We start from the raw sequence: 11,989 nt of genomic DNA on the forward strand, positions 1-11,989 counted from the left end.
CCTGTCACTCTCTGGCTTTCCCGCCTCCTCCTTGGCCCTGGCCCTTTCCCACCAATGCCCTTTGCCTGGCTTCCCTCTCGCCCTCAGGTCTCTTTCTCCAGAAGCTTCCTAGACCCTGAGTCAGGCTGGGGGTCAGAGGGCAGGGCACTCACCAATGCTACTGGCTCTGCCGCTCGGCCTCCAGGCGCTCCCTCCACAGCTGGTCCTGCTGCACCCCATCAGCTCCCCAGGCTGCCTGCTCCATCCCCGGGGCCAGGCCACCAGCAGGTCCCCTGCTCACCACAGGGCCACCCCGGGCAGCAAGGGAGACAAAGGCCGGAGGCCTGGTAGAAGGAGGTCAGTTCCCAGCTGATGTAGCTTTCTGGGGCCTGGAGGTGGAGTGGCTCCCCATGGCCATGTGTGTGGTGCGTGTGTGTGGTGTTTTTGTATGTGGTGTGTAGTGTGTGTGTGTGGTGTGGTGTGTGTGTGGTGTGTGGGGTGTGGTGTGTGTGTGTGGTGTGTGGTGTGTGTGTGGTGTGTGTGTGGCATATGTGGTAAGGTGTGTGTGTGTGTGAAGGAGGTCCCCTGAGCTGAGGAACCCAGGATCTAAGTCAGGGCGGGTCCTCCTCACACTCTCCAACCCCTCGAAAGCCAGAGTGGCCGATGGGACCAGGCCAGAGAGCAGGATTCAGCTGTGTTTTTGGAGCTGCTGCCTGTGTTGGTTGCCGGGAACAGGGCAGCTCCCAGTGTGTGTGTGTGTGTGTGTGTGTGTGTGTGTGTGTGTGTCCCAAGATGTGGTGATGGAGTCGGTCTGGCAAGTCTGAGCCCCAGGGTAGGGTGGAGAGAGTTTGGGGTCTGTGCCACACCCAGCTCAGCTGCCCCTCAGCTTTGCCCCCAGTGCCCCCAGCTAGACACCTCAAAACAGTGTGAGACAGAGGCATGGGCCACAGGCCTGACTTCTGGGGCAGGAAAGGAAGACCTGGCTCCCAGTCAGAACTCCTGATCCTCGGTCATTGCCAATGAGCTTGGGCAGTCTCTGCCCTTGCGGGGCATGTGAAGGGGCAGTAAGAACCCGTTATGCCCTCTCACGGATGCCCCCTGACGTGGTGGGTGTGAGCGTGCTTTGGTGTCGTGGACCAGATGCTTCTTTCTGGGAGTGATGGAAGCAGTGAGGGGTATATGCCACGAGGGAAAGTTAGTGATACCGCATGACCCGTCCAGCCGATCTTTCCGTGTAAACCTGGAGGGTTTACAAAGCACTACCCTTTATCTTGCGGGACCCTCCCAACCATCCATGGCAGGGATTTCCAGCCCCTTTCTATGGACAAAGAAACCGCGGCCCTCCTCAGCAAGGCTAAGCCACTGCCAGAGGTCACTTAGTTACCCTCACAGAAAGCTTGGCTGTGAGTTTAGATCCTGGGAAGGAAAGAATGAGAGCCTCAGGGGAGGGTTCAAGTTCAAAGCTGTAACCTTTCTGCCCTGACCCAGGCAGCCTGGCTTTGCTCTGTGGCCCCAGGGCTGTCTTGTTCTGGATCGGCCATCCTCCTCCGACACCCACCCGCCAGGTCTCCTGGCTCCTTGCGATGCACTGTCCGTGCTGGCAGACGCGAGATTCTTTTCATGAAAGTTTTCTGCGGCCACCCGCCCAGCGTGGGGCCCCTTCTCCGCGCAGTCGGGAAACAGACCGTGGACGACACAGGGGTACGTGCGAGGCCCCTGGGGTGTGGAAACAAGTTCACGCCTGAGCTCACACAGGGCGCCAGCCCTGGGCGCCTCTCCTGGGCTCTGCTGTCATGTGAGAGGCACCAAGGATCTGAGTCTTCACAGGTGAGAGGGGCTCGCCAGGTGAGGAAACTGGACCGAGCACAAAGGCCGCGCTAGGGCGAGTCCAGTGCTTGGGAAAGTCGGGGAGGAGGCAAGGACTTGGGGTGGGGGACGAGCCCAGGCCACAGAGCTGTCACAAGAGGGCTGTCACCGGATTTGCACACGAGGGGAGACACCCCTGGTTCTAAGCCCACAGGGAGTTGCCGGGTAAAGAAGCATCTAGAAGGGGACAAGAGGTGGGTGACTGAGGTGGCCGTTGCCCTGCTCCAGGCAGAGGAGGTGGTGTGGTGCACCCTAGGCTTGGGCAGAGGGCTGGCCTGGAGGGCTGTGGGTGACAGCCGCCAGGCCACAAGGAGCTGGCAGCTCTGTCTCTTGTCACGGCACGAGGAAGGGGCCGAGTGAGTGTGACCTCCTGGGACAACATCATTCTAAAAGCAGACGCCGTGGGGCTGGGGCTCTGCCTCTCCGCTGTTCCTCGCAGAGCTGGCTGAGACAGGCTGGCATTCAGCGACTTCGAATTTTTCCCAATAAAGATGAACCATGCAGAGCCCTGGGGCCCAGGAGCAGCCACCCTCCTCCCCCGGTGGTTACTGTCCCTCAGCACAGAGAGGACAGTCCTGAGGGGCACCGCCCCAGCTGTGGGGTGGAGATTCCACCAGTAACAGTGGGTGTGTCCATCTGTAAGGGCTGAGGCTGAGTGGAAGAAGGTTACCCAGAGACCGCGTTGCTTGCATGTCTGGAACTGAGGCGTCAGCAAGGCCAGTCTCCCTTCCTTTTTCCTTCTCAGCTCCGGTGGCTGCTGGCAATGCCGGCGTCCCTGGTCTGCAGGTGCCCACCCCAGTCTTTGCCTTCATCATCATGAGGCTCCCCCCGTGTGTCTTTGTCCTCACATGGCCATCTTTTAATAAAGACACCAGTAGGGCCCACCCTACTCCAGTGTGGCCTCGTCTGAACTATTCACATCTGCACGGACACTATTTCTTTACTTAGGTCACATCCTGGGGGACTGGGGGTGAGGTTTTTAACGTGCAGGTTTTGGCTGGACGTGATCGAACCCATGACAGATCCTGTGGATTCAGACTTCTTCTGGGACGCCCTGTGGACAAAACCGCCTTGTATCCTACCCCTACTCTGTGTCAGGCATTTATCTACGTTATCTTCAACCTTCACCCCATCTCACTGGGCAAAAGTGTTAGCTCCATCTTATGGATGAGCAAACAAAAGCTTCCGAGGCTGAGTGACTTGCCCAAGCACATGGGCAACGAGTGGAGGGCCCGGCATGGAGTTTACTCAGGCCTCACGGTTGGGGCCGGTGCTTTCTGCCAACTGCAGGCCTGCGACTTGGCTGCCTAACACCCAACTACTCCCCCATTGTTCCCCAGAGGCCTCCTTGATAATTTCAGCAATTAGACTCCATATTTTCAATACCAATCTAGCCTCTGGGAGGTCATTTAAATCTTCTCTGATAGATGACTATGTTAAAAATAGTCTCACATGTCACTTGCATTTCTCATTGACATGTGACAGCCTCAGGGTGAGGAGCTGATTGTATCTGGATCTGGGTGCAGAACCTGGGAGCTCAGGGAAACCACGGCTCTTACTGATCACCCGGGCAGGAAATGCCACCTGCTGCCTGCCATTCTCGATTTCTCCTTGAGTTATTCCTTGCAGAGGAAAAGCATCCCACATAAACAGTTTTACTCTGGCTACCCAAAACATACACTCAGTGGTTTATATTTTGAAGACTCTGGATTCCTGGGCATTGGGGCATCATCTGTATCTTTCTTCTGCCGCAGAATGAATGCGTTTTAAGAACAAGTAGAAGTCTAATCGGGGATGCTTGCAGCACGCGTCTGGGGCAGCAGGGGGCAGCCTGTAGCTTTGCATCCTCCACCCGGGCTGGAATCAGCAGCTACCTCTCCATCCCAGGGCGCCGGAAGGAGCTAGGCATCTCTGAGATTTGAGGCGTTGTGGTTCACTATGACCATTTCTGGTCTAAGGTAGAAAATGAGCTTAACGGCGACGGAAGCCAGCAGGCCCTGGGAGCAACAGGTGCAGGACAGAGAGCCCTCGGTAACAGGGGATCTGGACAGGGTGATACTTTAAACGCAGGTAGGGCTGAGCCCCGCCTAGCCGAGATGGCCCCGCTGGTGGCGGCAGCAGTTGGTCATCTCCCAGGTGGTCAGAGACTCTGTGTTGGCCACAGAGCTCGAGGAGCTGGGGCCATTCAGGGAGAATCAACATCGGACGCCGGGTGGGTGATGGAGCGTGGTGCCCGGGGGTTCAACTCTGCAGAGGAGGCTGGCTTCTGGGACTGCACCTGGCAGGGGGAGGCACAGGTTTTCACATACTTCAAGGTCAAAGGCAGGTGCCACCCCCTGTGACCAGCGCCCCCCCCTCTGGTTCAGGAACTCTCCATCTGAGTGGCTAAGGGGCCCTTGGCCTGCAGTGTGTGACCCAGGCCGTCTGCCTCCTGTCCTCTGTCTCCCTCGGGGAGCCCCATGCTTGGCCCACGGCCTGCCTGCCACAGGGATTCTGGGACCAGGAGAAACAGTAGGAGGCCCCCCAAATCAGAAGACGTCAGTGTGGGGCTGCCCGGTCCCACTGGGGCAGGAGGTAAGCAGGCACGGAGCAGGTCTGAGCGAAGTGCTCCGCTGTGCAGGGCCCCTGGTGGGCGAGGCAGAGGCAGCCGCTCACCCCATCTCGAGAGCCTTGGAGGGCCAGGGCTGAGGGCACACCCCTGTCACCGATGTCCACCACCTAGATCCTCAGCCTCTCCCCGAGCCCGAAGGCTGCCCCAAAGTGGAGCGAGGGCGCGTGTGACGTCCCCAACGCAGAAGACACTGAGCGGGAGCCGGTGCTGCGCTGCGTCTTGTGTGACAGCGAGCTGAGGCTGGGCAGCGCGACGCCCCCTCAGCTCCGGGGTTCTGCGTTCTGAGTCTCTTCCCTTTTATGGCCTCAGTGTCCTCCTCATGAAACGGTCGGTGGGACAGAACCTGGCACTGGAACTTGCTAAGGCAGAGTTCTGGGCTCGACTCCAGAGTCCTTACCTCCCAGGTGACAGGGCCTTTGGTGGCACATGACCTGAGGACGCACTCACCCCTCCCACCCCAGCCGCCTGTCCTGGGAAGGCCACCTGCCTCCTTTGTCTATAGGGTCTGTTCCTTCCACTCGCCCTCTATTTCCTGCCCGTTCCTCATTCGAGCATCTTATCCTCTCAGTTCTCCCAAACCTGCTTGCAGGCCCGCCCTCTCTGCCACCCGAGCAGCAGAGGACAGAGTCCCCTCCCTCCAAGAGACTCCTGCTCAAATTCATCGTGATGCACATTAAATGAAACAGCTCAGGTGACGGCAGTGCTCTCCCCAGAGGCTGGCGTCGGAAGGGCCTTTGATCAATGGCTCCTCACCTTTCCGACAGTCGACAAGACGTGGGCGGGTGGCTGGGGAGAGGGGCCGTAGCTTGGTGGCAGCAGGTCATGAACAGACTGAGATATGGACACGACCTGGGAGCAGTTCAGACAGGACAGGGACTTGAGGAAATTTACACTGTAACTCAGGGGTCCCCCTGCCCAGGCGCGGGGCCAGGGAGGAGAGTGCTTCTGGAAGGGAGAGCAAAGCAGATGGCATGGTGATCAGAATGAACCTCGAATGGTCATCCTCCCCATGAGCTGTAAGAAGGACGAGAGGTGAGGGGCGACAGGTCCCCAGTCGTACCCACGCTTTCCTGCCTCACCCAGCTTCCCTCTCCCTTGGCAACACTGGGAGCCAGTGTCCTGCTGTGTGGTGATGAGGGTGGTGCCGGCTACCACACCCTGGGTCCGGCTTTCAGCTCTCGAATGCTTTATTTTACTTAACCCCAACAACAGCGGAAGGAGGTGGTGAGCTGGTTAATTTTCTGTGTCATCGACTGGGCCATGGGGTCATTCGGTCAAACGTTATCCTGACTGTGTCTGTGAGAGGGGGGTCTCTGGGTGAGATCGACATCTGAATCAGCAGACTGAGCAAAGCAGATGGCCCGCCCCGGAGTGGGTGGGCCTCGTCCAGTCAGGTGAAGGCCTGAGTAGAACAGAAAGGCTGAGTAGCGGGGACTCTTCCCGCCAGGATGCTGAGCTGGCACACTGGTCTTCTCCAGCCTTTGGACTTGAGCTGAAAAAGCGGGTTCTTCTTGGACCTGCACATTTGGACTAGAATTTACACCTTTGGCAGGTCTCCTGGGTCTCCAGCTTGTAGGCTACAAATCTCGAGACTTCTCGGCATCCACAATTACATGAGCCAATTTCAGATAGACAGACAGACAGACACACACACACACACACACACACACACACACACACACACACACACTATTTGTTCTGTTTCACTGGAGTGGCTTCGCTAATACAGATGGCTCTCTATTTTACCGACAAGGACGCTGAAGTCCTGAGGGGTTAGGTTGGGGAGTGAGAACTCAGAGTCAGAGCAGCTCCCACTCGGCCACCTAGTCTGGCCACTGTGCTCGGCTGTCCGTGGGGTCTGGGTCTGCGCACATCTCCACAGCCTCCCAGTGAGATGCCTGAGCCTGGAGGAGCGGATGCCCAAGGACCCCAGAGAGCTGTCACCTCTGGGGACTAGGTTTGGGGGCTGGGGAAGAGGAAAGGACGGAGGGAATCCGTCCTCTCAGAGAAGGAGGGACAGAGATGTCTGTGTTCCCAGGTGGGGTGGGTGACGAGGCTGGGACAGATGCAGCCTGCATGGCAAATGACAGGACATGGCCTTCTCCACCCATGTGTTAACACCAGACTGGGCGATTTCAGGCTGTTGTATCATTTGTCTTCACCTCAATTTATGGATGAAGAAACAGAGGCTCAGAGAGCTTAACGGACCCACCTACGATCTCAAGGCTGGACAGTCACGCGGCTTGGAGCCCGCCCCGCAGCAGGAGAGAGCCCAGCTCTGCCCACAGTGCTTCACTCCCTTCCCAGGGGGGACTCTTCCGATCTTTCTAATTGAGGGACGGAGAGAGGACTTGATGAAGGATAATCTCAGACAGTGATTTGCGGGGGGAAGTAATCTTTGGAGCGAATGGTGGGGGCGCAAGGGTCAGCTTTAGGGCGTCAAAACCAAACTGAGTGGAAGAATATTTTGTTTACTGATGGACCTTTCACAATTTCCTGCTTATCATTTTGCCAATATCAGCCTTGTTTTGACGAATGCAAAGGACAACAGCTGCCTCAGACACGGAGGGTTCTACACATTAGGGAGGAAACCTTACACGGGGGTGGGGGAGGGCGTGGTTCCAGGGGACTCCACACCCCCAGCCGGGCCCCACGGGAGTCCCTTAAAATGTCACAGTTGCTCAGCCCAGGAGGATGTTGGCTCCAGGTCACCACCTCTAATGGCATGTCTGCATTATGGCCCCTGTCATCAGCGGTCAGTGCCCGCTGGGAGGGGGAATGTGTTTGCATTTGCATCTCGCCCGTCCTCCTGGGAACAACCGTCCTAGGATGCGATGCCTCTTGCGTTTTGAATCTGAATAAATTCACTTAGTGACTTTATAACACAGAAAGGCGGTAAAACACAGAGACTAAGGGCAAGCGCTCGCGGGTCTGACCTGGGTGAAAGTGCTCGCTCTTGCCCTCACTGGCGCTCACCACGCTGAGAGCAGCTGGCTTGCCAGGGCCTCTGCTGGCGGGGAGCTGTGCAGCCTGGCGGTGGGGGGTGGGGGTGGGGGGTCTGGCTACATCCCTGGCCTGCTGCTTCCTCCCCGAGTCTCAGTCTCTCTCCTTTGCAAGACGGTGGCAAACGTGACAGTCGTCGTACAGGCTTACGTCGAACACGAAACGTCACAAATTAAGTATGAAGCTCTCGGTGGGCAGCCCGGAAGCTAGTCAGAACGAGGCTGCCTAGGATTTAGATGGCTACGCTGCATCCACCAGAGAGAGTGACCCCCGAAACGTTCCTGTAGTCTCCGCTGCTGCGTTTGCTTGCCTGGCGACAGCGAGGGGGCACACTGCCACCGGGGGACCGAGGCCGTGCTGGAAAGAAGCCTGGTCGGTGCCCAGCTCGTGCTGGGACGACCGTCAGAAGGAGGGTCAGACACGTTCGCAGCTGCAGCGTGGCCTTGCCAGGGTGTCTTTGTGTCTCTGCCGTGTTAGCATAATCACGTCCCCTTGGAAACCTTGTTTATCTCAGTTTGCCTGCCAGCGGGACTAATTTTCACTTTCTCAGTGATTATATGGATCTCAGCTCTTGAAGCCTCGGGGCTCACTTAAGCCAACAGAAAGCAGCAAAGCCGTCCGTCCCTCTGCCTCAAGCCCGCACCGCCCCACCAGGCTGGCCCTGCCTCACTTGTCCTGCTCGGGGCACTCGGGAACTCGGGAACTCGCTCGTCTGCACTCAGCTCCTCCATGCCATTCCGGTCTCGGCTCACAAATCGTCCCTTCCATGACCCCTACTCCTGAGCTCCCCGCTCAGCTCTCCGGCAGCGTCCGGCTCCTCCCTCTATTTTTGTCTCAGCATTTTATTTATCTCTCTCCTGTTCCTTGTCTGAGTCCCTCGCTAGCGGTAAAAATGCCACCGATGCATCTCCGGCTAGCACGGGGCTTGGCCTGCAGTAGGGGCTCAGTAAGCGGTTGTGGCAGGAAGGAGGGAGGAAGGCAGGACTGTCCCCACGCGCGATCCTTCCCCGACTGCCCCGTCAGGTTCCAGGGGCTCGGAAGGAGAGCCTGAGGTCGCGGGATCTAGCATCCCTCTGGAGGGAGGGGCCCTTTCCGCAGGGTCCTCGCCTCTCCTCTGGGGCCCCTTTCCGTTGCAGAGATGTTACTTAGCGAGCTGGAGCTCCACTCCTTATGGTCTCTGCCTATCAGGGACCCTAACATGTCAGGGGCGTCCTTCGGGGCACCCTGCCAAACCCCTGATACCATTTGTAAAGTTCTCTGCAGGTGTGCAGTTTGGGATGGGGAGAGGGTCTGTAGGTTTCATCAGCTTTTCAAAGCATCTTTGACCTCAGAGCGATCCAGAAGCTTCCAGAAGCCCTGCTGGATCAGATGGTCAGGCCCGACCTGTTCTCCGTGGCGCACGGTGGATGTCCTTCTCTCGAATAATCGCCACCCGCTCCTGGGAGCGTTTTCTATTTTCGTGACGAGCTTTCACGTTCAGCATTTCCCCGAATGCCCACAACGCTGTTTCCTTAGTGTGTCTTATTCTCTTTCTGTGAATGAGATGATGGTCCCAACAGGGGAGCTTTAATCAGTTTTGAGGCTGTGTTGTTAGGTGCACCAGGTTCAAAACTCTATACCTTTCATTGTTAGTAAGTTCGATGTCTTATAAAGTAGTCTTTTATCCCTATTAATGAAGCTATCTTCATTTTCTTTTGGTAAATATTTGCTTGCTACTTCTTTCTCTATCCATTTATTTTAAATATAAGTCCTTGTGTTTTAGGTATGTCTCATAAGTAGCATCAGGCTATCTTTAATTAAAAAAAAAAATCCAATCTGACAACTTTCAGCTTTTAACTAGCAAGTTTAGTTCATTTATCTTTAGTTATTGACATTTTGAACTAGTTTACAATCTTATTTGAGATTTTCTGTTTATCCCTTTTTTGAAATTTCCATTTCCTCTATTATTTTGAATTAAACTTTCCCTTTAACTCTTTGAAAACTGCCTAGTTTTTAGTGGTTGTCCTTAAAATTCTAACATACATACTTAACTCAGTTTCGAAAATTCTACAGTTTTTCTATCCTTTCCCCAAACGTTTCGTATAAAATATTAAAAATTTTAGAACACTTTCACTGTTATCACTCATCCAATCCGACACGGTATTTTTGCCCGACATTTCAGTCTCGCCTCATTTTATTACCCCTCCCATTAATCGTAACTTTTATTTAGCGACTGCTCGTTCGGCTCCCCTGGCATATTTATTCCTTTTGTTGCTTATTTCAGCTCTTCCTTCTGGATTCCATTTTCTTCTTTCTTGAAACACTTCCTTTACTGCAGATCCATTCGAAAAATCACTCGTTTCTTTCTGTCTGTAAATAGATTTTTTTCATCATTTTCACGTGATGGTTTCGCTAGGCGTACCGTCCCGCTTCTGAGCCATTTTTTCTTAGCCTGTCGTATTGCTATATTCCATCGTATTCTGGCTTCAGCTTTCTGCCTGTCGCTCGGTGCTCTGAAGGGGTCTGCCCTGTCTCTCTTGTTGCTTTTCAGATCTCTTTGCCTTTGGTCTTTCATCCTATTACTGGGGCGTGTCGAGATGTGGCATCCTGCTTGAGATCGCGTTTCTGTCTGAGGGGTCTGTCATTAGCCCTTTGCGTGTCAGCCGTCCTTAATTTCCTCTAGTTTTTCTTTCCAGAAACTATTAGATATATGCGTATAGGTCTTTCATCCTCCTCTGTGTCTCTCCTAACTTTCCTTTCATATTTTCCCTCAACTCTTTGCCTCCATTATTGTCACACTGAGAGCATCCATTGCCATTTGTCACTGTTTAGCTCTAGATGCTGTGGCTACTTCTGCTTTGACAAAATATCGTGGGGGAAAAGAAATATCATGGAAAGACGTGGACAATTTCCTTGCTAAGATAAGCATGATTTGGCTCCGTGTCTTCTCCAGAGCCATCGACCTACTGACCTCATCAAAGCGAAATGAGATCAATCCCCAGCGACCTCACATCGGCTCCCAGCAATGAGCTCTCTCCTTTTTCGCTAGTTGTTTAAAAATTTCTCCACACTGGAATTTTTCTCAAAATTCATCAGTCTTGCTCGTTTGTTTCTAGAACTCACCTTTTCCCCATTCTTGCCAACTGGATGGCATTTCCCTGCCTTCGGGCTTCTGACCTCTTCCTTCCTGTCTTGGTTTCTTACACGATTTCTTACACGGTCTTGCGTTCGATCTGCGACAAGGCCTTCCAGTTCTTCCACTTTCTCGTAAGATGAGTTAATGTGACCAGAAAAGTTTTTTTTTTTTACCATTTCTCTCTTGCCTGGACTTGGCCGTCCCTCAGATGCGAGAAGCCTGGTAATAGAAAGTACAGATCAGATTTGAAGTTCCATCAGGAGACCAGTCAGGTCATCCAGGGAAGGTTAAGGACTGAGCAAATGGCGAAAATAAAAAATAAGCCCCACCCCACAAAATGAATAGGATTTGGGTGAAACCTCTGGGCCAGGAAACGGGAAAGGAGAGAGGGGCAGGAACTATAAGTTATTTAACCCACTCATTTCCAAGGTGGCAAGCCAGACACTTCCACCGACCCCACAGCCACCAGAAGCGTCAGATGCCGTAGTGTGGCCTGAGCGAGACTAGTTCATAGAATTATTTATTCATTACCGTTATCTATGCACTCATCAATCTTTGGAGAATCTTTTATTTTATTTTTATTGCTTACAGTGTACAGGGTACCTGCCCCTTCCGGTTTGGCGTTTGCATCTGTAAAATGAAGTGAAGGGTTAGACTAAATGGGATCTATGATTCCAGCTGCAGTGACGTCGGAGAAACTGAGGCCGGACAGAAGGCGGCCCCGGTGGACAGAAGGCGGCCCCGGTGGACAGAAGGCGGCCCCGGTCAGCGAGGGCTCCGACTTCTGTGCTCTCAGTGGAGACGGAGTAGGCACTGTCGCTGATTGTCCCCTATCTCGAAGTTGGGCTCACACGCACATTTTCTTTTAAACCGAGATGGCAGAGTTGTGGGGACAGGGAGCAGCCACCGAGTCACAGGTGCAGCTCGGCTGCTCGTGCATCGGTCAGTAACGCTGCCCTGGTCCTTTTGCAAACTCACCTTCTAGGATGATTCTTGAGCCTCTTGAGGAGCCCAGGAAATTGTTGCAAATGAACAGCAAGATTCTGGCAAAGCAGAGACTGAAATTCCACAACAGGAAAATATTTCTTTTAATATTTTAGTTGAGAGTGCAGACAGCTGTTAGAGGCTCTGACGCTGAGTCGCTGAAGCGAGGCAGAGTGACAGACAATCTGCGGCACATTTTGACATGGAATTTCCCATCACCGTTCACAGATGGGATTTGCTTTGGCTCGGGATGTGTGGTGGTGACTATGAAACAATGGCGAGCACCAGAGGGTCCCCGTAAGGCACTGTGTCCTCCTAGGGGCACTCGTCCGGGGCTGTCTCCAAGGGCGCCTTCACCGTAAGGGACACAAAGCGTGGATTGAGGACCATCTTCAGAGCTGGCACCAGGCTTGGGGGCACATCTCCTTCCT

Source organism: Pteropus medius, unplaced genomic scaffold (genome assembly GCF_902729225.1).
Source record: "Pteropus medius unplaced genomic scaffold, Ma_sr-lr_union100, whole genome shotgun sequence".
NCBI classification, from domain to species: Eukaryota; Metazoa; Chordata; class Mammalia; order Chiroptera; family Pteropodidae; genus Pteropus; species Pteropus medius.